Raw genomic sequence first — 26,282 nt, forward strand, 5'->3', positions numbered from 1 at the left:
GAGCCCTTAGATAGATCCGCCCTGCTCACGCCATGCTGTCACCTCATTAAAAAAGCTGATTTTAATGTAGCTTTTGCATTGTAGCCCCATACTTTTGTAGCTTTTGCATTGTAGCCCCATACTGTGCTCTGCTTTCTTCACCCCTTGGATCTTCCGTATGACGCTACCTGCGTGAAGCACGCACCAGATTTGGACAAGCATCAGACTATGAGTAACTGCAATGTCATTATCATTGGACTTTACAGACAAGTGTATATATCAGGCTCTAGGGTGGGTTGTCCACATAGGTAGAGAACAAGCCAAGACTGCTCATTCACAGTCATAAACCCCATTATCTACCGGAGGACTTTATATATACACCACCTAAATCTTGAGCTCATATTTACTTATGAATTAAACATTATACTCACTGATGCACATTCATGGTCCAACTACAAGCAAGTTTATTATTTCAAAGCAGATACTGTATATATTGCTATTCTTTATTCAGGATCCGGAGCACTGATAACAAGAACTTTGTTCTACATACATACATGAATACATACATACATACGTGAATGTGGAAGATTGAGAAAGGAGGAGGTGAGTTCTGTGTTAGAAGGAGTGAGTATGATGATGAGTATGTGAGGAAGAATGTGGATTGTGTAGTGGATTGCGAGTGTGGTGGGTATGGGTGCGTGTGAGTGAAGAGAGGTACGAGTGAGGTTTGATGGGCAGGACCGGCCAGAGATTTAAAAAATCCTTCAGGGGTGCCCCTGCTCAAATAAGGTTGCAAACCACTGGTGCATAGTATGGTAATCAGCAGGCATAACGGCTTTCCAAAACAGAAAATAAGCTTCCTTCAGAACAGAATATGTATACTGAAGGAACAGTATGTTTTGCTATCAATTACTAAAATGCCATGAGGGAAACCTTGTCATTTGGTACATAATTCTGAGATATGTGATCTAGGCAGTGTGTGTGTGTACACGTGCAGAAATATGCCACACACAAACATACATGCCAGTGTTTTATTTTTAAAAACAACACAATTGTTAAGTGCAAGTAAGGAACTCATGTTCAACAGTGAAGAATACAGCTGCAATTCGAAAGCTGCACTGACCAGGCTGTGTTTTGTGTGGGATTTTTTAATGTTGCAAAAAAAGCTTCTTTTTAAATCAAACACTGTGTGTGTGTGGGGGGGGGGGGGGGGGGGAGAGGGGAGGTGGGGAGAGAATGTAATACAGCTAATGTCTGTACTGAGTGAATCTATTTATACTTTCTGCTACCAGGAACAGCTGTCCCTTCTAGCTGCAAAGATAATATTGATATAAATGATCTATTTATCATTAAATGAAGCAGACCTTACTTCCAGGTTTCAGGCTGTGAGATTCAGCAAGTACTGTTACAGCAAACAAGTGTAACGCTCTTTTATTCCCTCTATATGATATATATGTATATCGAGGGTGGGGGCCTGAGCACGGCTCCACCAGACTATCTCGCTGTAACAGTGTCGTAAAATCATTGTGGGTTAACCTTTCTTTTATATATGAGATGGGAATAAGAGCCAGACTATCCTCCATGTCTAACGGGTGAGAGGCCACCACCCTCTAGCTGTACCAGTTTGCAAACACACAGTTTATCCAACAAAAACTCTCCCCCTCGCCCCCTTTACCAGCACTTGCGCAATGTCCCAGTAGTCCCTGCGATATCCCTAGAGCCCCAGTTACTGGGTAGCACCAACTTGTGCTGAAAAACGTTGCAGGCCTATGTTGTGTCAAACGGAGGGGGGCCAGCTTGGCAAGGTTGCTGCCTTGTCTCGGGTTACTCACGCTTCTCCTCCCCTTTATTGGCTCAGGGAAGTCCGGTTCCGTGAGGAGCAGCCAATAAGGTGTTGTGTACCGCTGGCGAATCTGTCCCTCATCAGATTCAATCTCACCCACCCCAGTGTACATCTGCGTTGCCCCAAAGGTGCACAGCCTGATGCCCCCCCCCAAGAACTGCTCCCCTCTGCACAGGACCAGCGTGCTAAGGGTTATTAACATGTGCTTGTTCTTTGTGGAATCGGCAACCCCACCCACTGGAATGTTAATGAGCTAAGGAGACACAAAGAAAGATCTTTTTGTTCACAGATGCATCAGATTCAATCTCACCCACCCCAGTGTACATCTGCGTTGCCCCAAAGGCGCGCAGCCAAAGGGTTTGTGCCTTTTGTTGATGTTAAATTGATGTTAAAGCTACTCTATTTCTATCTGAAACTCATAAGCCCTTTATCCCCTGTACCCAATTTTCCAACTCCATCTGTCCATGAAATGTCTGTGAATTCACTGTATAACCCTGTTCTTTTAATGTAACCATGTATTTTTTATAACTCTGTGCCTAGGACATACTTGAAAACGAGAGGTAACTCTCAATGTATTACTTCCTGGTAAATTATTTTTATAAATAAATTAAATAAATAAACAGGGGTAGCACGAAAGGCTGTCTGTCTAGCGGTCCATGTGGGATCCACGCCCTGCGGTTAGGATTACTTAGTGCCTCCTTCTCCGGGTAAAGTCTTGTCTCTTTTTTACTCGAGCCAAATCCACACACCTTGCTCTCCGTGGCCGACTGACTCTCTCCTTCCTGGTCCCATGACCTTTCTCCTTCCTGACCCTCAGCCATTGGTCAGTAGCATGTCCATCAATGTGCTGAGGGCTGTAATTGTTCGCCCGTATACCAACAAACATGCTCTGGGATGCTACACATGTTACATGTGCAATCCTGTCTGCTCTGGATCTTATTTGTACATGTGCTAATAAAAGTGATCTCAAATCCCAGGGCAATATTCTTTACAAAAATAGGTAGTTTAATTTCAGATTACAAGCAGCAATCCCATCCCCACCCCACCAATATGTATGTAACACCCTTTCCCTAACCCCTAGGAAAATAGCTGATATTGTGTTACGGTGCTAACCTGTTAGGCTTACAGAAGGCCTAAGCCTCCGCTCCTGGGGAGCCTGGGGTGGCTGGTGCAGGGCCTCCACCCGTGAGGATCCCTGCGTTGGCGGGATAGCCCCTCATGGGAACCGGTATACCTATATTGTATACCTCCAATAACCACAATCCACACAATGTATATACAACACTATTTACTATGGTCCACAGGATTCTCCACAATACAGTATACACACACAATAATAACCAGCAGGTAACAATAACAGTAATTGTCCCCCACAGTACGGATGGTGCCCTGGTCACCTAGTACCCGGTGTCCGGCAGAACAATCCCCACCCAAGGATATATGAGAGGACATTGCTACCCTCACACGTGTAGTGTTGGTGCATGTGGGTACTTTCCTGGGTACTCAAGTGTACCAGGGTATTCCTTTAGACAGGCTGCATCTGTTAACCCTCGATGAAGTCCTCCAACAATCCCCTCTCGCCTTACTTCCGGTAGCACTGCGCGGCCGTTTCACCAGGTCGTTGGAAATCCTCCACTGCGGTTCCGTCTGCTTTGCTGGTTCTTACACACACACACTAAGGGGCAGGTCTCTTACTACTGGGCAGCCCCACAATATTCAACTACGGTGTAAGGGAACAAGCTAGGGCCTAAGGGAAACAGGTCTGGCCTAGGCCAGAGGGCTTGACTAGCTCCCTGGACACTACCTCTCCCTTCGCCGCCTCCGTCAGGACTGAGCACGCCGCCTCCTGTTGGCGGAGGAAATCCTGAACAGCCAGGACATCCTCCTCCTGCAGTGCCAAACCCAAGATGGCTGCTACCTTACACACAGTCCATATGTATGCGGCTGCGCCAACCACAACATGGCCGACGCAACTCACACAAACCCTTCCGAGCGACGGGACCAATGCCAGGGAGGAGGCAAGGGAGGGTACCCTGCTACATATATATTTTGTAATCTTACAGTACATGCACAGTGGGACCCGCTGCTCAGACTTACCACCAAAAGACCACCAGTTCTAAAGACATGAACCACCAATATCTAAAGATTAGGTACTGGGAAAGACTGTCAATGAATAAGAGAGGGATCCATAGAGCGACATTCCTCTCGTGGGCAAACTCTGGGGCAGTTCTGCTCTGGGAGGCACCACTCGATTTGCAGAAGTGCAGCTTTCATCTCTATAAACATGTATATGGGTATCTGAGCACTTTATAAATAGACACTGAATAAAAGCCTGTGCAGTTTAACTGCAGGGTATGTATATATATTTTGTATTTATATAGCGCCATTTATGTACATAGCGCTTCACAGCTGTAATACACGTGACATAAAACTATAACACATAGTGGGAATAAGCGCTTCAGACATGACTATAACAATAGGAAAGGGAGTCCCTGCCCCAAAGAGCTTACAATCCAAGTGGTAATTAGGGAGAACTTACAGTAAAAGGGTGTTATGGTAAGTGCATCAGCAAGGGGTTAAGGTCAGTGCCTTTGAGGTGTATAGTATCAGCCAGCGGAGATACACATATGCGCCGTTAAAGAGGTGTGTTTTTAGGTCAGTCTTAAAGGTGGATAGAGAGGGTGCTAGTCGGATATTGAGAGGAAGGAGATGCGAGAGGTGCGGGGCAGTCAGTGATAAAGGTTTTAGGCAGGAGAGGGCTTTAGATACAAAGGGGGTAGACTAGATTATGCACTCATTGCCTAGTAAGTACGAGATGGCTAAAATTAGCCTCTGGCTTAATTAACTGCTAGATAGGTATACAGTATAGCAATCAGAGGTGATGGGCTAAAACCAAAAATAATACAGTTTTAATACATTATGATAAAAGTACACTCAAATATTTAAAATCGTAATACACAGTAGAATCCTCGTAGTGGAGTCCAAGAACCCTAGGTAAGTATGTATACAGTAGTATTGTTGTTCCTTAATAGGTATAGGTATAGGGTCCTTTAAAGCTGCAGACATGCACAGGATAATAACACCATGAAAAAGACCTGTATAGTAGCAACAACAAAAATCACTCTATTAGCACTGTTGTAATCAAACGTATGGTGGTGAAATGCAGACTGCTACTACACGACTCACACGAAACACGGCTTGTATATGGGCTTAATGGGCATGATATCTATGTCCTGAATAGTTATGTCTTTGTCTGTCTAAACCGCTGAGTGTCCTAGCTATTTGCTGTCTGGAACCATTGAAATCATGATTGGAGATTTTGGTGTTAGCAGTTAAAAAATGACTGTGCTAATATAGCAGGCTATATTGATAGCTTTATTCACTGCCATACACATCAGAGTGTTCCAGTTCACTTGAGACATCAGGGAGACAATATAGCATTTAGAGTGGATACCTTTGTATCAGGGTTCAGAGCACCATAATTTGGTTGACATATTCACTTTGCATTGCAATTATGTTACACAGAGCTATGAATGTATGATGCTTATTTATTTAACCCCTTCATTCATGCTATCCCTGGCATTAACTATTCACCACCATACGTTTGATTACAACAGTGCTAATAGAGTGATTTTTGTTGTTGCTACTATACAGGTCTTTTTCATGGTGTTATTATCCTGTGCATGTCTGCAGCTTTAAAGGACCCTATACCTATTAACAGTGGTTGACAAATCACCAAAAAATCTACTCGCCACACAAAAAAATCTACTCGCCACCTAGTACCAAACGTGTGCTGCTTGGGCCAATATTTACTCGCCTGGGGGTTAAATCCACTCGCCCGGGGCGAGCAAATGTATAGGTTTGTCGAACACTGCCTATTAAGGAACAACAATACTATACATACTTACCTAGGGTTCTTAGGACTCCACTACGAGGATTCTATATTACAATTTTAAATATTTGAGTGTACTATTATCATAATGTATTAAAACTTTATTATTTTTGGTTTTAGCCCATCACCTCTGATTGCTATATACCTATCTAGCAGTTAATTAAGCCAGAGGCTAATTTTAGCCATCTCGTACTTACTAGGCAATGAGTGCATAATCTAGGGGTGCCTTATGACCCTATCTCTTTGGGTTTTTTGTTTTGTTGTTAACTCTTACCCTTTGCACCTGCCTTTCTAGGACCCTTTACATAGGTGAGCAGTCTGATTCATCAGTTTATTTAGTCTTGAAATAGTAAGTAAAGTCCTGAGGTGAATTAGAGGGAGAAAGACTGGTGGTGGTCTGGGTAGAGAGTCAAAGACGGAGAAGTGTCTGCGTGGGTTAGACTTGTGAGTAACCAGCACCTCCCATGCTCTTCTATACCTGATCACCAACTAGTGTTAATGCTGTACGTGCATGGTTTGATGTATTGTGCATTCATTTAAACTTAATGACAGAGGAATCTACAATGCAATCCTACAAAAAAGGTTTCTGACAAAACCACAGCAATTAACACATACACAGCACTTCCAGTTAAAAACACCCAATACAAGCAAAATCATGTATTGTACAGATGCCGCGGCCGTTATTGAAACACTTCACCCGGTGTATACCTCGGAATACCAATGTCATGGTGCATGATTTCTTCCAACCGTACCGCCTTAAGACGAGAGTGCAGGCGAGTACAGAAAATGGCATTTTAGTGTTCTGGTTTGTAAACACTGAAATTGACACAGTAGCACAGTACTGTACACATTACAATTCATCCATTTCATTGCATTTCATTGCACACAAAGAAACGGAATCCATGAAATTCAAACAAAGCAACCGCGATAAACACAGATCTGCCTGGTTTGATTGGCCACGTTAATGCCGCGTGGAACACGAAAACGGCTCAGTGATTTGTTCGAATAACGGCCGCTGCATCTGTACCTTCACTATGTATTTTAATTCTTGTTTTGAAAAAAAAGCATGATCTGACAAACAGATTTGATCCCACATATATCTTCTGAATTAGGAATAATGAGGGTATGTGCATATTTAATTGTGAACCTTCCTTAAGGCTATAAAAACTTAATTGTGGTCATTTTTGCACAGAAAATCTGGTTTACGTTGTGAGTGCAAAATGTATTCTGAAAATAGCAGTTGGTGTATGGGCGTTGTAAGGTTGTTGGTACAGTACATACGGTTTTGTCACTACGCTCTTTCCCAGGGTCCTCTTTAATAAAAATAACAGTCTCATGGGATTATCCTAACAAATCTGCTGCCATCAATAAAAAAAAATGAATGCACAAATCCAGTTCAAAAGTAGGTCAAATATTCTAAGATTTTTCTGCAACCTTTATTTTTATTTTTAACAAAAGACATGTATGCATAATGTGAAATGAAGAACGGATGAGTCCCTTTATAAAGTGCTCTTCCCATGGCAACGTGATGTCACATGACCTCGCTGCGTCATTTGACGTCGCGCTGCCATGGCGACGCGTCTAAGAAGCCGCCGGAGCCAAGGTAAGTGAGAGAAGTGCGCGGGGCCTCTGTAAACCCCACGCCCCCCGCAGTCAGTCTCGCGCCCACCCTGTGGGGCGCGCCCCCCCAGTTTGCGCACCGCTGCTCTAGGAGAAAGATAACATCCACAGGCAAGTTAACTTATTCTCGGCTTGGCTTTGATTGAGCGCATGTACTGTACCATGTGATGCAAATCCGATATTGATTGTCTGGCAGAACATTGCAAAGAATGAAATGCTGAATCTATCACTTTCTCAGACTTACATATGGATCTATTTGCTATTGCATAGCATTTAATAACCTGTTTACATTATTAACTAAGACATGTGACATGATAAAACTTGAAAAATGAAATGTCCATCATTATCAAATTTGGTCTCAGGAAAGCCCTGTTCATCACTTATGGAAAACCAGGGTACCACGGAACACAGGTTGAAAACCACTGCTCAAGACGTTTAGTAATACTAAAGTGGTCCACGATAATAATAATAATAATAATAATAATAAACATCTTCCATACTGCGCTTGTATCCATGTGAAACATACTTTCAATATTTGCACAATTACATGGTCCCCAGCTGAAAGAACAAGGCACAGAAAAACAGTATTCATATATGTTAACAAACCAGTCATTCATTGTTCAAGGGTTAAATCTGATTTTATGCAGTAGGTATTTTAAAATAAATTATTCAAAGCTACAGAAGTTTGTATACACAGTAAATATAACCTGGTAGTAGGGGGTGTGTGCAAACAGGGATGTGCAAACAGACACAGGGCAGGCAACAATGACGCAATGCTTGCTTCCTCCCCTCAGGGCCAATCATCTTGCCTGTCTGACACCCCAATTTGCTACTGCTGCATCTTTTTGGGCTCATGTAAAGGCTCTTCTCTGCACTCACATTACACAGAGGATGCTGAAATAGCTAAGTGCACTTTTTTCACATGGAAATCCAACAAATTATACTGAATATGGGCATATTTTGGTGAAGTATTTTTAAGTTTCCAGATATAGTGAAAAATAGAGCAATAATTAACATAAAAACATTCTGCTTTTTAGTCCCCTCTCCAGAATGCTTTAATATTTTTTTGAAGGGAGCCACTAGTTTATCGGACTGTCCTGTTTAAGGGAAATTACAGTCGGTTGATGGTCCTGACTTTTATGTTTGACCATTTAACTATTAACTCCAATCATTTTTAAGGTCTGTGGCAATGAGGGGTTGAAATTATATAGTACAGGGCACTAATAAGTGTTCTGGCTTCCTGTAAGAGATATGTGCAGAGGTATGCAAATGGAGACCGTTTTAGGGTGAAATTAATATAAGGCTTTATTATTCCTTTAACAATGTAAACACAAAACATAAAAGAAAAACCTGCTCCATTTTTGAGAATAACTAGACAGTACTGTATATGCCCTATCTAACTGGGTGGGTAGCTTGGCTACTTACCACCCCAAACAAACACACACACACACACACACACACACATATACATATTTATTTATTTTATTTATAAAATGTTTTACCAGGAAGTAATACATTGAGAGTTACCTCTCGTTTTCAAGTATGTCCTGGACATAGTTAATCTGACAAAATATATATATATACACAAACACATAACAGTCCAGCAAGAAAGTCTCTTATCTGTTTCTGTTGTTATTGCTGTAGAGGAAGTCCTCACTGTTCTCCTGGGTCAGCATCCTTGTGTGCTATGGCATCGGTGTGCAAACCGGCGGGGCGCGCCCGATCATTTCTAGAATTTGGGGGCGTGGCGGATACAGAGGCCCCGTGCTCTTCCCCACGGCATTTAAATTAAATGCCGTTTGAGGCGTGAGGTCTCTGTAACTCACTTACCTGTTCTCTGCCAGGTCTTCGGTGACGCGTCGCCATGGCATCGCGGTGTCAAATGATGCCGCCGGGTCATGTGACGTCTGGCGTTGGCAACATGCGTCAAATTACGCGGTGGGGTCACATGACGTCACATGACCCGCAATGTTATTTGACGCCGAGTCTTTGGAGGGGGGGGGGCGAATGCTGCGGCTCCCTGGCAGGGGACGCAGCTCAAGAAGTTTGCGCACCCCTGTGCTATGGCACTTTCTGGGTCAAGGAACAGAGGTCTTGCTATCAGCATACAGTCCTTCTGTGTGCATCAAGCTATCATATTTTCCTCAGGTCAGCCCAGTTGTGGGCTAAGGAAAATCTCTGCAGTCCTCCTTCTCTTTCTCCTTATGTCAGCACAAATGTGAGCTAAGGAATCTTTCTCCTATTTCCAACAGGAGGCTTTTCTTACAGACATAATTGGCCAGGTGGAGTCTGGCTAATCGCCTGCTGCACTTAACCAGATGCCTGTTGGATTTTAGCGATACTTTCTTCAACAGGGATAAGTCCCTGTTACACTTCCCAAATTACATTTTTTTTTAGAATTAAAAATAAATAATAAAAATAATACGTAAATAAAGTAAAGATACTAAACCTTCAGTGCCAGAAGACATACAATATATTTGTTCTACAATCAGTCAGCATAGGGCTAAGTAAAAACTCTGGCATACAGTATATAGCAAGGCATATAGCTTGAACTGCTCACAATATTATCCTTGCAATATTACAGGAAGTGTATAAAAAATGTTACATATATCTGATTTGAGATATGTTAGCCTTAAATGAGGTATGTGGTTAAGTACACAAAATGCCCTTAGCGAGACAATTATAGTATTGAAGGCACTTGATCCATCTATAGCTGAAACATTTTAGTAAATAGAATAGCAAAACGATTTGTACGTACTGTGATGCCCACACCACGTTGCAGTCTCTTTTAGTCCCAATGTAAGGCAGAAAACACTGTAATTCTCTATATGGGGTTTATTTACAGGGATTAAATCATACACCAACAGGCCCACTGTCCCTTTAAGTCAAACAAATCATAAAATAAAATACCTATTCCCATTAGGGAAAGCTAACTACACCGTAGCTTTAGCCCTCACTACTTGGATGGCCAGCTAAGCTGGTTCCCACACCCAAAACATGCCCTGGCATAAGCAACCATGTACACAGTCTCTGTACACAACAATAAAGTGTTTTCCTGATCTGTTTGGAGCAGACGTCCCTGTTTCAGAACGGCCTTGAATCCTTTCCTCTTATGGGAACTCGGCTCCACGTGAGCTCAGAGAAACTCTCTTTTGTATGTCCACTGTCAGGACAGGACATCCCTGCTTCAGCACGGTGTGTTATCTTTCCTGCTTTCCTCTGGGATTCAAACCCAGGCAGTCCCAGCAGACTCCGCGATCACCATCCAGCGGGTCCAATGAACTGTGCCAGCCTTACTCGCTGGGAAGCACTTCTCTGTCCCCTTTTCTAGGACGCCAATCTCTCTCACTCTGACAGCTTCCTGTGTACTTTAAAAACACTTCCTTGTTCAGCCGGCTTAATTATGCAGCAGCTGCTGTTGAGTTCCCTAGGAAGATTAACTCTATGTGTTGAAAAAGTCTTATAGCTGCCCTATTAAAGGCACCTAGAGGACCGTGATGGTATCACAATACATTGTCATAAAGTAATTCAAACGCGCACCGCAGTTTTTGGAAAAACATGTTTTTACATATTGTGAACTGTATTGTGAATAGCTGAAGACTGGGAAAAGAGAGAATTCGCACCGCTACCTCCGCTGAAATGTATGTGTATGTATGTGTGTGTGTGTGTGTGTGTGTATGTGTCAAAGTTGAATAAATAAAAATTATTTTTATTGTGCAGCATGTTTTTTTTATTTTAAAAATATTATTTAATACATTATTAACTCACACAAACTATACACACACATACACACACATACACACACACAGTACCTTCACTCACAGCATACACACAAAAAGCGTGTGTCACGTGCACGCACCTACTATAGGACAAGCCTCAGAGTGCACACTGCAGACAGGAGAGCAGAAGTTGCGCAGCGCCACCTAACGGCCGGAGGAGACATTGTGTGCTGCTGCCCCACCTCCTGTGTGCGCAGGACATGAAAAAAACTGCCGGGACGTCTGGTCACCCTATCAATGTATTTATCAATAATAGGGTTTTTTTCCCAGTAAGTTTTCGGTCTATTATCAACAAATCTTACTGATTTACTTTTCAGAGACTGACATTGTCTTTTTAAACAAAGAGAAAAAAAATCATTTGAGTTTAGGTTGTCTGTGTCTTGATAGTGGCCGAGGCCGCATAAAAGTTACATCACATTTTTTAATAAGTATATGAAAAGCATTGCAAAGATATATGCAAACTTATCTAAAACGATGTCAAATGTGTATAACAAGAAAACAACGATTGATCTAAACAGGACAGATTATTAGCTGATATCGTGACTGCTATTAAAGAATATAGTTAATTATTTTGCACCTTAGTCTCCATTTTATGTCAACATTTTATATTTTACTTATAGGCAAAGTGGTAAAAGGGTTTGAACACACTGTGATAAAACATTAGAAGATATATGTACTGTACAGAAAACAGCAAGCACATCTTGTAGGTGCAGCTTTTGCTATTCAGTAATGCCACATGAATTAATATATATATATCTCAGTTAGGGTTGCCAGGTGGTTTTTCCAAAAATACTGGACATAATGGTGAAATGTGCACGCGCTCGAGACACACACACACACACACACACACACACACACACACACACACACACACACACACACAAACACACACACCCTTCTAACCTCATTACGCTCCATGCTGTTTCCTCCTCCCCTTGGCCCCATCCCCAAGCTCCTGACACCTCCCACTGATTGGCTGCTGCTGGGTAATGTGGCCAATCACGATGGAGGAAGCTGCTCAGCCCCCTACCAACAACCCTGCTCTCTCCCTGCTCAGGGAAATCCTGTGGCCCCCCAAGACGGTCAGGTTACTATGTCCAGAGAGGTAATACCAGACACATACATGTCCAGTATTACCTCATTTTTTTACTGAACAGAGAGTCCCAAATACAGGAAAGTCCGGGTCCCCAAAAAGATAACACGGTCAGGATGCTAAATTCCTGCACAGGATAGCAGTCAAAGTATTGATGGTGCATTTAACATCTACAGTTAGCAGACTACTTGGACAATAGATTGACTAGAACATTCGAATTGTTGGGCCGCACCTGGAGACAATGTGAATTTCGTACTGTGTATATTGCACCAGCATCAGAGTAAACTGCTTTAAAAAAAAAAAGTCATCTGCTTTCAGAAATATTGAAAACTAAGTTCACAAATAAGAAATGCATAGTCAATATTAGTTCGTAGCTATCATTTAATTATTTAGTAAAATTGGAATCCAACAGTATACCACGCCTGCTTCTAAGTTCTCACTACAGTCATTAAAAGAAAGATTGGTTTAAGTGCTTCTTCCCACGAACACTACCAAAAGTTGGCAGTAAGACTGCTCCTAAAATACCTTGAATTTCAGTGAGAGAAAATCCCTCCAAGAATCCCGGCTGCGTGAAATAAAACAACATGACAGAATCAATTAAAGCAGAAATCCCACCTGGAAAATGTCAAAAACCTTTTTTTTTTAACGTAATTGTAACCAGAGTGCCTGCCGGTGCTGAACAGTACTATTTTTTTTTTTTTTTTTGCTCAGGGGACCTCCTGTTTTCCAATATACTTTCCGGTTTACATACTGTATTTAAAGTTCCCTCCTGGGGAACCAATATGGCTGCCAAATCTCACAGGATCCGTGAGTTCCAATTGGGCAACACCGGATTTCCATGCTGTTTCCCCCACGAGGAGTGCCGGCACCAAAAAGTGTCATTATTATCGGGAACCGCAGGGTCCCTGATGCTGAAAATCGAGCACTTTTAGCACCAGACACCCCCTCTGCTCCAATTATATATTTTTGTTTTTTGCAGGCTTGCTGCTTTAAGTCCAGTCTGATAATACCACAGCTCTCATCTAGGAGGGCGAGCCAATAAACACTAATAGTTAGACAAGCATAGAATTATGGGAGGGGAAGTCGTAACCACACACAACAGTAGATTTTGGGTATTATTTTTGAGGCGTGGGGAGGAATTGAGGTTGATAAAGTAGTTGTGATTTCCTTATAATAAAAAGTCTGAGAACAGCCTGAAGCCAGCTATAAATTGTACAGCGGTCCAGAATATTGCTTCAGGCCTTACACCCATTGGGAACTATGTTAATAACAACTTTATTTCATATAGTGCTTTTCTTCCAATGGGATTCAAAGCGCTTCACAATTGCAGTATAGAGCTCAATACATCATTTTTTTACAGATACAGACCCTGCCCAGGGGATTTTACAATCTATGTTTTTGGTGCTGAAGCCCAGGGAGATAAAGTGACTTTCCCAAGATCACAAGGAGGTGACACCAGGAATTGAACCAAGTTCCCCTGGCATCAGTCAGTGTCTTTACTCATTGAGCCACTCCTCCATAACTAATTTTGGCAATCTCAACTTTAAAGTACAGTATTCCTTATTTTTTAATTAAGAACATGAGAATGAATTAAAAACTAATTTTGGCAATCTTAACATGAAGTGCAGTAGGCCTTATATTTAAATGAAGAAGAACATGAGAATGAAAGTCTCATCTATAACTAATAAATTCTAGCATAGTATAATTCTTACAGCTATGTTTCCTTTACTATTGGCGTTTCACTAGTATAATTACCAAAGTGACAAAAAGCACAGAGCCTAAACTTACACAGTTGTGTTGTGGATATAATGGGAGTTTTATTAAAGTGTTTGCAATAGTCCTCTTGTTCTCTCCCTTTCTGCTGATAAGGTATAGAATATAACAAATATGTCAATGCAAAGTTACTTGTGATGTAGCATGGGGAGTACAAGCCAAGTTTCCCTAGTCACAGATTGGAGGGACTGCAGGTACAAAGAGTACTTTATTTACTGAAGAGATCCTTTCATCTCAGTCTAGTGAGCAATAAAAGCACTCTCATACACCACACATTTCTCTATTGATTATTGCAGTCTTAGCAGGCAGCTATAAGCCTATTTTAAGGTGCGTTTTGGAATGTACACGTGTGGTTATGCTTATGCTACTGTCAGAAGTGTGATGTGTCACGTGATTTGTGCATTGTCAGAAAAGCTTTTCAATATCCAGTGACTGTTTGCTATGGAATGCCCTGTAATACCCCTTCCAACGTTAACTTTCAAGCAGTGTCTTTTTATTATAGTTTACCAACCTTCTCCAAAATCCGACTCAATACTCACACATCAAACCACGGTACTGAGGAAGAACACCACACTCACAGCACAAGCAGACAAGCTTGCAGTATCTTCATTTTATATTGAAAATCACCACTCCCAGCTGAGCTCTGACATACTGCAGCACTAAGATAAACCCAAGGCAGACTTCTCAAACTGCTGCAGTCAAAATCCTACAAATGTTACTTTCACAGGCTTCTAGTGTTCATTAGCACTAGACAGTGGTTACAATTATTTTTTTTGGTTTTTTTAAGTACTGGTACTGCGAAGTATTTAATTAACAGAACTACTGTATATGTATTAAATATTGAGGCCAAGCTCTCCGGCTGTATTTTAGAAAGTAAGAAAATAGAAAGGGTAAGAGGAATTGCAAGTATATTAAAAAAAATAAAAGTGGTGGTACAGTACAAATTAAAAAGTTGTGGTCCTCCGTGGTAACCCTAGTACCATCACACCTCAAACACTGGCATCAGGGTCAAATGTTAAGACACTTGTCAATCAACTCCTGATGTTTCACACGTTTCTGTAAGGCCGATAAGCTTATGGCAACTCAGTGCTGGCATTTTTTTTTTAAGCACAAGAAAAAGAAATAATAAAATCAAAAACCCAGTGGGCGCAGATATTGATAAATCCCATTATAATACTGTATTGGCTTGTTTTACAGGCAATAATGCAAATGTAAATTGTTTTCGGCAGTGCATGGTACATGGCTCTCTCTACAGTACTGCTGTACTGCCGCTGGGTCCCTTATTGACAAGTGACATGCTCTGTCCCATTCACACCTCACCCTGATCCCAAGTGATCCACCAGCAGATAAAACCATCTCCTCACCCTGCAATGCAACACTAAATAAAGCTCAATTTGGCTTCCACCTTAATATTTTTGCTGCTGGATGGACCCATTAGCTATCAGAATAAATTAATATGCATATGAACCTAACCAACTAACCATCAGAGCAAAATTATACTGTACACAGTATATGTATACAATTATATAGGCGTTAGGAGCTTGATAAAGGGCCATGTAAGCCTGAAACGTCGCACATTTTAATCTTTTCTGTTTTGGATGGAATAAATGTATTACTTTATTGAAGCTTTCTCAAGGGTGTGTGTGTGTGTGTGTATGTATATGTATATGTGTATATATATATATATACATATATAGTGGCACTGTGTGCTTATTTGCATGTCATTTCCCAGAATCCCTTGCTGCAGTGTAAGTGCTGTGTGCTGGGTGATAATGGTGAAAGGCGGGGTTGCAGACCTGCCTAAGACATGCAGATGAGCATACAGTTGTATTTACATTTATATATATATAAAGAGAGAAATTGTAGTAATGATGCACTCACAGGACTCCTTAGCTGCAGTTATGGAATCCTGTGAGTGAATTGTTACTACATTTTTTCTGCAATTAACCTCTGCACGAAGCACACAGACAAGTGATTATTGGAACCGTGAGTGTGCGCGCGCGCACGCACGCACGCACGCACGCACGCACGCACGCACGCACACACACACACACACACGGACTCAAGGTGCATAAACACCCTTAAGTTGCATACATAAGAAATATACATATAAACCCACATTGAGAGAGAGATATATAGAGAGAAAGAGGTATGTATGTATGTACTTATGTATGCTCCACCACTAACTTTAGAAATTCACTCAGCACACGCCCCCTCCTGTGGCAGAGATCCGAAGCTGCCAGCTAGAAAGTTTAGCCATACTAGCTTTCCAACCTCCAGCTTGGTATTGGGTCACATGCTTCTTCACAGCGTCTGGCACCCCTACATCTGTCAAAATACCCCTTCTACAGGTACATCTGTCAGGAATGCCCCTTCCACTTGATGCGTGTGTGAATGGGAACATGCAGTGAAGCCAACTCACCTCGCAGAGCTGCTGCTGCTGCTGCTGTTGCTGAAGTCCTGCAGATGGACTGGATGCTCCTGGGAGTAGCTCGGTCTGTGTTGTCATTGACTGTGTTTACAGTAGCCTTCATGATCACTGCCCGACCCCTTTTTCTTCCCTTCTCTCCAGTCTCACTGATCTGCTCTCCTCCTCCTCCCACCACTGCCTGACATCATTCAGTTTTCTTCCTCTGGCAGACACACACACACACACACACACACACAGACAGTACATACACTCACCCGCCCACTCCATTTCCAAACATTGGTTGCCTTGCTTCCCCAGGCTGTAAAACCAGTCAGACGCCCAGGAATGTTCCCTGCAGCTATCAGGGGTGGAGATGAGGGAGAGGCAGGTGGCAAAGGAGGAGTGCTTAAGTTTATCAGTCTCCTGTACTGACTAGGAATTGGGATATCCCATTTTTAATAGGGCTTCTAATATCAATGTTGTTATATGTACAATGCAGATTCATGCAATAAAATACAAAGAAAAAAACTGATTTATTTGCTGGGTTTTTTTTTGTGCTGATTCACACCAGTTACATAATTCAAGTGCAAGATATTGACAAACTTTGCTTTCTGGTAGAGCCTGCCTGTGAGACAATAGCATTGATTTTTGTTCTTAACCATCTACGATACTCTACTGCAAGCATGTCAAACTCAAAGGCTAACACGGGCCAAATAAACAAGGTTTAAGTTTATGTGGGCCGCAAAAAAACAAAAACTCCAGGTACCTAATTCCCGCAATGCTATATTTTGGAGGGGAGGTGTTCCCCCGAAAACAAATACATTGCCGGCGTCTTTTGCGCTTATAGTGCACGCGACGGAGACAGAGCAACGTCGCCGTCACGAAAACCTGAAGCCGGCACGTGACGACCCTTGAACAAATCAAATTGCCGGAATCCCGTGACCCCGCCGCCCGGCAAAACATAACTTTTGCCGGTGGCGACGGGTGACGTCACCCGCCATGTCGCCGTTGCCAACGACGGCACTATAGGCACGGCCTTAGGGGGGATTCCTATGTCTTCTGTGTGAAGCTTGAGTCAGATCTGGAAGAAAGCAGTATAGGTTCTTTCAGTTTAGGTATAGGGCAGTTAAGATATATTGGGTAAATAAAATATCCAGAGAGTGAGAGACGGGGTGACAGAGACAGGGGGGTGACAGAGACGGGGGTGACAGAGAGTGAGGGTGAGACAGAGACAGAGTGAGGAGAGAGGTGAGGAGAGAGAGAGGGTGAGGAGAGAGAGGGTGAGGAGAGAGAGAGTGAGGAGAGAGAGAGAGTGAGGAGAGAGAGGGTGAGGAGAGACAGAGAGGGTGAGGAGAGAGAGAGACAGAGAGGGTGAGGAGAGACAGAGAGGGTGAGGAGAGACAGAGACAGAGAGGTTGAGGAGAGACAGAGAGGGTGAGTGGGGGAGGGGGTGACTGGGTGATGCCGGGTGACTGGGTTTGGCCAGGTGGGTGGCAGGGGGGGCCGCTGGAGCCATGGGGAGTGCAGGAGGCGGCATGGTGAGGCGGTAGTGGTGGCATGGTGAGGCAGATGGGGTGCGGGGGGGCCGCTGGAGCCATGGGGAGTGCAGGGGGCGGCATGGTGAGGCAGATGGGGTGCGGAAGACAGAGGGAGCACTTACTTCTTCACGGAAGATCACCAGGGAAAATGGCCCATCGTGATGCGCGTGGTGCTCATATGGAGCCTGGCTGCGCGCACACAAAAAATCCTGTGAGCGCGCGCCAATCACAAAGCAGGTAAGGGGACTTTTTTTTTCAGCGCGCGAGCAAAGAACAGTGTGCGCTGCTTGGGGCGGCCAAATCCAGTCGCCCGGAGCAAAGTCCAGTCGCCCCGGGCCTGTGGGCGACTGGATTTGTCGAACACTGGTTAAAGATATTCGTTGTAGGCCGCATGCGGCCCGCGGGCCACGAGTTTACATGCTTGCTCTACAAGCTCTGGTCTTACATGCACTATCATAGTGCACGTTCCTCAACCTGGGTATTTTGTCAGGAAAGTGACAAATCAGAGTGGTCTCTAGGTACTGTAATGTATTGGGACAACAAACGGGTTATGTTGAAAAGTCGCCAGCAAAACTAGGCTAAAAAAAGAAAAAATCATATTTATTAAATAAATATTTCTGTATTGCTTTAAGTGTGATATTTTTCTCGGATAAAACGGGTGCGATTTTTTTGCCCCACCTTTTGGGCCAGTTTTGCATCCAACATTGTTTTGGAAGTTCAATTCCTCAACGTGCATTTCTAGCCTACTTGTATTATATTACATCACTTTGCACTTCTTTAGGAAGTTCAATAGATGTTAACAAGGCACTTTTTATGATAGGATGTCTCTCTGTGTCCTGTGTTCGTCTGCCATTGTTTTCCTTATCTCAGCTTCATAAAAACTACACATTGACTAAATATCTGTAGTTAATGTAATAAATTGAATAAAGCACCAATTATACACACACGCACGCACGCACGCGAAACTGAAGTGGGTTCCCTAGTGCCTAACTGCCTCAGTTTTAGCAACACTTCTTCGTTGGTTAAGGAGATACTTAGGAGGCCATGTACAATATTAGGTGACAAAATATGCTTCAAATTGCATCAGTTTGCTCTAGGGGTCTCTGAATTTTGCCATGTGTCCCAGTACTCTGGAGAAAATAGGTAAATGCACATCAGATTTAGAGTATTCAAGTAAGGCCGCGCTTATGTAGCAGGGTTCCCCCTGGGCCCCCTTACCTCCGCTCAGTATTGGGGACCCCCACGGCATGTCGGTGAGCTGCTGGGGTGAGCACGTCACCGGGGGCTCCCGGTGGTATCTGCTACATGGCGCCGCCATGTTTGTTATGTTCGCGCATGTGCGGAGGCTCGCGCATGCGCAGCAGAGGTTGCGGCGGCTATTACATTGAGTGCGGATAGGCACAGGTGGTGCTCCATAGTGCAGGGTCTCCGCGAGTTCGCGCATGCGCAGTTGCAAGCGGTGGCCATTACAAAGTCGCGCATGCGCAAGGGAGATAGCGCAAGGGAGATAGCGCACGCGGCCTCAATAGCAAAGAAGTCCCGTGGGGACTACAATACCCAGCAGCCACTGGGGCTGCTATCCACGTGATGCCAGGGAGCCAATCGCGCGGCAGAGATCTCCTGCAGAGAGAGATACATTTGGCGCACTCAGGGCTTGCAAGGCAGTCGTGCTGGGACACACAGAGGGGAGGTTGCATGTGCAAGGAGGCACGTAGACCCTGCACTAGGTCAGAGATCCCCCTTAGGCCCCAGCTAGGCCTCGACTACTCTCAGCTTGTGGCTGCTGCAGGGACCGCCCCTAGGATAGGGACAGGGTCCTGTAGAGCCAGCTTAAGTGATGGTTACAACCAGGAAGCGTGAATATCCTGGGCATGGTGATAAAGACTGGATCACACTCTGCCACTAGCAGAGATAGAGACATTCCAAAGGTGGATCACTCCAAGCGGGAGCCATCTACCGTAGAAGCGGATCACGACGTGGGATCATCCTTCTGGAGCAAGGGATCTCAAGTCCAGTTCATCTGCGCGTCTGGGTGTGGACACACCCGGCAGGTATTATATACCAAGTGCACCAACCCTCATCTCAAACTAGTGGGCAGCGCTGTCTCACAATTGGGTGGGAGGGGGACTTTTGGGACTCTCGGGTATATGGTGTGGGGTTATGGCCCTGTGAGGCCTAGTGTTACAGGGTGACACTATTGTTGTTATTATTATATTGTGTTCTTATCTGCATGCAGTAAACTGTTTAACCATAACTGGTGTATGTGGTTACTGTATGTGGGCCTTGTGTCAGGGGTTATTCTACACTCTAGAATCCTGCACAGGTGGAGGCGCTGTAAGTACCGTTCCAGAATACACCCCAGGTTCCCATCAGCGGAGGTTCAGGTATTGCACCACACCTGGTAATACATGTAGAATTCCCACACATGGTCCCTATCTGCGATTGGGGGGGGGGGGGGAACTGTGATACACTTATATAAGGACTAGAGATGGGAGAACCAGTCCAAATCCGTTTCCTGGAATTTCCTGAATTATTTAGACCAAATTTGTCCTGTCCCCCCCACCAATCGCAAATTGGGCAGTAACAAATCCGTGCGGATTAATCCAAATCTGCCATTGGATACAAACCGGACGAATTTTTAAGGATCCGATCCGCAGATTCCCCAATCCGTGGCCAGATTGTTAAAAATCCACACATGGACGAATCTGCGGAGAGAGCGAGATATCCCGCCCGTGGACTAATCCATGTCCGGATTTTAAACAGTTCAGCCACGGACTTCAGATCGCTCTCTAAAATAAAATAAAAAATCCGAATCTGCGGATTTGCCTTTTTGAGTCTCATCCGTGGGAAATCTGCGGACAAAAATAACCGGACGATCCGAGGAGTATCCAAATATGCAAAAAAAAAAATGCCCATCTCTAATAAGAACAACATTTCTATTTACAAATGCAAACTTTGATACATATCTTTATAATATTGCGTCGAGCAACATTTTTCCTAACTTCCTCACCTGATCACTCAGTGACACAATTGGAAAAAAGATGGTTAAAAAAAATTGTGTCACTGTAAGTTATGTGTAGTAAGGATGTCCTGTAAACGTTATAGTTTTCAGTTAGGGAATGTGCCCTTTACAGATAGTGTCCATAGTAATGAACAGAGATTGTTCTCTGACCAGAAGTGGAGCAGACAAGTACTCAGAGTAGAAACTCCGGAGTTGGATCTGGTCCACCAAAGAGTCCCTAGTGGAGCCCGATCCAATAGGTGAGGATGAGGTAGGTGGTGCACAGAGTGACGGGATACTCCTCCCTGAAGACAGAGTGTACTCCCACAGACAGGTCATCAGTAAACTCCCGATCTCTTAAGTGTAACACCTTTCCGCCCCCTGCTCCCCCTAAGGGAGATCTGTAGCTACATGGTATGGTTGTGGTGCTGTGTAGCTCACCTGTGGTCTTCCAAGAGGCCTGAGTCTCCGCTGATGGTAGAGGGAGCAGCAACAAGACAGGCTTTTGGGTTCGTTGTTACAGCGTCTCCATCCGGCAGGGCTCTGCCAGAGGCAGGGAGTAGTCCCTACAGGAACCCTTCCAGTAATACACACTCAGGCAAGGAACAGTTCCCCATGTATTGGCAGGCCAGTCCTGATCCTTCTTTCTCATGCAAGAGAGTACATTACACACAGCATACATGGAACACTTCCCTCGCAGCTTGCATGGCAATCCTCCCTGACTAGACCCCTCTGGGGCTTGAGGCCTTAGAGGCTAGTTTCAACCCCTTTCCCCCTGATGGGGTAAGGTAAAAATATTGCCCAACTCCCTAATGAGCAGGTTACACTGGAACTCACTAAATTTGATAGGGAGCCATCTTTTATACCAGGGGAGGGTCCCACTCCTAAGCCCGGTAAAATGGGCAGCACTTCCCCCCTAGCACATGCTCCAATGGCTTCCAGACTGCACCAGGAAACAGTTACAAATTAACTCCTGACTAAAGGAAAGGAGGAGGGACTTAACTCTAACACTGTCTGCGCCTTACCAGGCCTTACAATGTCAGGGCCAGGAAACACATAGCCAGGGGCACTAGGCTACATAAGTATGGAGGAAGAATGCCATAAACAGTAAAGGGATACTGATCCCCGAGAACAGAGAGTTCCCTAACCAGGATCCACCAGATACATGAGCATTGAGGAAGCTATACAAGAGATTGCCAATCTAACATTACTAACGGACACAAGTATAAGTACCTCCCTAGTGGGGAATAGGGCTACCAAGGGAAGAAGCACAAAGTAACTATATTGTTTGACACCAGTTAATGTGTATGTGAACCTACCCTTGTATGTGGAGCATTATCAACAGATGTGAAGCTCTTTGTTTGTAATATAAAAGTTCCTGGCGCCCTTCATTATAACACCCTTCAAAAGTATGAGACACTGAGCACAGCCATGTAAGTCTATTATGTCTATTATAATAGTCTATTATGAAGTAAACACCTTAAGAGCCAGGCAAGGAGGGTTACACATGGTCTCAAAACTGGTCTGTATAGATCAATATTATAGTTTGAGTTAAAATAAAAGCATTGATTACAATATTGACTCAAAATGATACTTAGATGTTAAAATGTATACTCAGAACATGCATACATACTGCACCGACACACTTTATTCGAGCAAATACCCAGTATGTACCTGGCAGATACCTGGAATGCGCCGCTCCTCACCTCTGACAAGCCCCGTTGCGTTTGCCTTCCCAGCCTGGGTTCATGCCTGGCTGACGGGTGGCTGATCTGTTAAATGATAATGATTAGGATTTAATAGGCTGCAATGCTTCGCGTGTCTACCAGATGGCATAAATTCATGAATTGTAATGCAGTATATATATATATACTGTGCAGTATTGCAGCCAGCGGGAATAAAATGCTTCAATCCCTGCCTGGAAAATACCTCAATGTACTCGGGCAGAAAACAGTCACAAACCTCAATACACCCGGGTATACCCGAATTCGTGGGACTAGCCGAGCTCGAATAAAGTGTGTCGCCAGTGTAGACTAACAAAGCTATACAACATTAGATATGGAAATAAAACGAATGAGATAAAATGAATGCATTATTTTCAGGGACCTAGATTTAGGAGGAAGACATCTTGGATTTGTGGCTACTGTCCTAACACTGGAAGGGCCACACAGAATGGGTTATACACAATTCTGTGCTTGGTTTGCTAGATCATTTATCTGGTTACTGCTTCGAATTCACCCAGAGGTGTTTCGCTACACCACAGAAATTGGACAGGCTTGCTGTGTTTCTAAATATCACAAACCCAAGATGATATCTCCTGATATGTGTGGAAAAAAAGCAATAATATTTTTCAATGGTGTTTCATTGCATTCTCTTCTGTAAACAGCAATTACTGTACTTAAGTGCACATACACATTTGGAAGCATCTTAAAACGGTACAGCTTGCCTTTAATCCTTTTGTTTCGGTGCCAGAACAGAAAATGTCTGCCTGAGCACTTTAACACATGTAATTAAGACAGCAAATTGCAGGAGTTGGATAATCATCAGAAAATGGAATCCTTTGATCACTCTTGGAGTTTGACTTAAAGAAGGTCAAAATATCAAGGCAGGGTCAGAGTGGTAAAACAACAACAATGCCCACCATCATGATTAGTTGAGGTTGTTGGACAGGTTCAGTGGAAACAATGGCACCCAATGTATACAAAGCAGAGTTGCCCAGGTATTCAATGGTAAATGACTGTAGAAAGAGCCATAGAAATGACAAAACACTTTTTATTACTATTATTTTCTCTTTCTGTTCATCATAGATGTGTTAAGTTAATCAAAACGGTAACCTTGTGTTAGAGTGGTTAATAGTTAATCCCACCAACCCCAGCTCTTTGACTGAGTAATTATCACCTGAAGTGTCATTGATACAGTACATACTATGAATGTTAGTATTGTGGAAGTAGTCATGAGTCCAGGCCAGGTGAGGAAAAGGGTAGGGCTTATTCTACATGACATACTAGCTTACAATACCAAGAAAATCTAAACTTCCTCATGACGTTATTGTTTCTCAGTTCTTATATAGGAAATAACCAACAATGGTCTTTAATCTTCTTTTATACATTTGTATAAGTAAATTAAAATAGTTGAATGAGTATCTTTATCTTCAAATTTCATCCCAGAATGGATTGTAGTGGATTTCGTTTTGCTTCTGAGTTTTCAGAAACAAGTACAGAATCAAAGCACGCTCTTTAGCATGTATTTAACATTAACAACGTTTAGGAATATGGATTGAGAAGAAAAGAGTAGTCTACGAAAAGGGGAAGTAAAATATAAGAAAGTAGGTGTAACCTCGTTAATACAGTTACGGCGACCCTCCCATGAAAATTACAATTAAAGTCAATGGGGAATTTTGTCCGAAAAAAGCCTGAACGCCCAGTTTGTAGTATATAGAATTCTGTTTTGTATCCCAGGACATATTTGAAAACGAGGTTGATATCTCAGTATGTCCTTACTGATAAAACATTATTATAGACAGATAAAATATATAAAAATGTAATATTGTGTCAGTGAACAAATTAACTTAGCAGCAATTGTACTAGTAAACGATTAGTGGAGAGGTCATAGAGTTTAATACATGGGTTCTTCATCAGGTCAATGAGAGCTTCTGTGAGATAGTGCCCCAATTTGGCACTATTGCAGTTCAATAAATAACCCCCATAGCCTCTTGTGTTAATAAGTATGTTTCTCTCCATTTACTATATCTTTAATTTTAAAGATGATACTGAAGGCATACATGGAATAATGTATATTGTAAGAATAACTTGGATGTTGGTCCAGCAATCTGAGAGAGGTAAAAATATAAATTGATTGATTTGAAGCTACCAGTCACTTGATAGTAGAGTGTTACGCCGGTGCTGCCCGCAGACCAGACTCGTCCCTTATACTGAGGTGGGGACGTATCAGTGCACGCACCCGCAGCAGAAGGAGCGTGTCCGGAGTGTGGTGTTTTGGCGTTGCCAGGCCAGGTGTGAACAGGTGTAGCAATACTTGCCGGTACCGGTACTAAAGGAGCGAAGTGGTTGCCATTAGCCAAAGGTCGGGGAGAGAGAGATCCGGAAGGTCGAGGTCCAAGCTGAGGTCGAGGGATGGAAGAAGCTGCAGGGTCAAGAGGGAGCCGGGATCCAGAGACAGGTAAGCACGTCCGCCAAGCCGGGTCGTAACCTGAATGCACGAAGACAAAGGGAGAGCAAGAATAGACGTCTGTAGCAGAGACTATGTCGAGCGATGTGAGAGAGGCAGAACAGCCATTAAGTACTGTGTCTGACCAATGGTTAACGGAGGCAGGCCTGGAGGAGCCCTAGGAGCAGTCCAGGATTGATTTCCATAATACGCTGCCAGGTGATAAGGTTTAGGGTTTACTAGTAACCAGCGTGTGGAGGGAGGTGTGGCTTCACTGCAAGGGCAGGAAATAAATTAGCTGGTGCTGGAATGTGTTCCGTAACGGCAGGGGATGCGCGCGCAACGGCAGGCAGCCGAGCACCAGCCCCGTGCGGGGCAGCAGCAACCCGATGGGGAGGACGGGGAAGTCCCCTCAGCAGGGAGGCCGGGCGAGGAGGGAGCCGCACAGCCGCAGGAGCGGACAGAGGTGAGGGGAGGTCACGCTGCGACCGACGTGACACCCGAGTCCTCACAGTACCCCCCCTTCAGGGTCGGCCTCAGGACGATCCTTCCATTGCTTGGATGGAAACTTTTTCCGGAAGCGTTTAAGAAGTCCTGGTGCGTGGAAGTCGTTAAGAGGTACCCAAGACCTCTCCTCGGGTCCGAAACCCTTCCAATGAACCAAGAAATGGACTTTCCCTCTGGTGAGACGGGAATCTAGTGTGGTCTGGACCTCGTACTCTTCGTTGCCCTGTATGATCACAGGATCTGGTTTAAGAGTGTGGTCCGGGAACAGAGGGCTAGAGATGAATGGTTTGAGAAGTGAAGTATGGAAAACATTAGGAATTCGCATGCTTGGGGGTAGTTGAAGACGGAAAGCCACCGGGTTAACCTGCTTCATGATAGGAAATGGCCCCAGAAACCTAGGAGCCAATTTGGGGGAAGGGGTTTTGAGGCGGATATTTCTAGTAGACAACCAAACCTTGTCCCCTGGTTTGTAGTTGGGTGCAGGTTGGCGACGGCGGTCAGCCTGGACTTTAGAAGACAGGGAGGCCCTTTGAAGTGCAGATTGAATTCTGGCCCAAGAGTCCTGTAGGAGGGAGATGTGTTCATCCACAGCTGGAACTCCAGAGGAGATCTTGGAAATAGGTAGGCAAGCCGGGTGATAGCTGTAATTAATAAAGAAAGGTGTCTCACCAGTGGATTAA

The 26,282-nt window shown here is 43.8% G+C and overlaps 1 protein-coding gene across 2 annotated transcripts in view; it reads right to left on the reverse strand.

Moving 5' to 3' along the window:
- Positions 1 to 16,692, reverse strand: part of SGMS2 (sphingomyelin synthase 2) — a 120,426-nt gene extending 103,734 nt beyond the window's left edge. Inside the window, exon 1 of one of the 2 annotated variants that reach the window (XR_012802646.1) lies at positions 16,402 to 16,692. The gene's annotated coding sequence lies outside the window, so the exon portion shown is untranslated. The remainder of the gene's footprint in view (positions 1 to 16,401) is intronic. The other variant, XM_075608425.1, reaches the window with a different exon arrangement.
- Positions 16,693 to 26,282: the final 9,590 nt, after the last annotated feature.

Source organism: Ascaphus truei, chromosome 1, assembly GCF_040206685.1.
Source record: "Ascaphus truei isolate aAscTru1 chromosome 1, aAscTru1.hap1, whole genome shotgun sequence".
NCBI lineage: Eukaryota > Metazoa > Chordata > Amphibia > Anura > Ascaphidae > Ascaphus > Ascaphus truei.